The 218-nt window shown below is 56.9% G+C and overlaps 1 protein-coding gene across 1 annotated transcript in view; it reads left to right on the plus strand.

Annotated features, from left to right (window-relative positions):
- Positions 1–218, plus strand: part of RAP1GAP2 (RAP1 GTPase activating protein 2) — a gene marked incomplete at both ends in the record, with an annotated part of 12,220 nt that overhangs the window by 8,068 nt on the left and 3,934 nt on the right.

Here is a 218-nt window from a genome sequence, read left to right on the forward strand (position 1 = left end):
GAGTGTGTTGTCAAGCATAAGCTCATTAAAACACTTTCGTGTGGCTGTGAAGCCTCCGGCTTGGGGGCTGATTTGGGGCAGGCCGGAGAGGTCTGTCAGTGCAGGAGATGTGCAGGCAGGGCAGGAGGCTCCAGGGGATCCATCCTTTCCGGGTCCAGGAAGGGTTTGTGCACACAGATAGGGTTTATGGCTCATTCCACTGTGGTCCCCGTTCCTGC

The sequence above is a fragment of the Acanthisitta chloris genome, unplaced genomic scaffold (genome assembly GCF_000695815.1).
Source record: "Acanthisitta chloris isolate BGI_N310 unplaced genomic scaffold, ASM69581v1 scaffold12185, whole genome shotgun sequence".
Taxonomy (NCBI): domain Eukaryota; kingdom Metazoa; phylum Chordata; class Aves; order Passeriformes; family Acanthisittidae; genus Acanthisitta; species Acanthisitta chloris.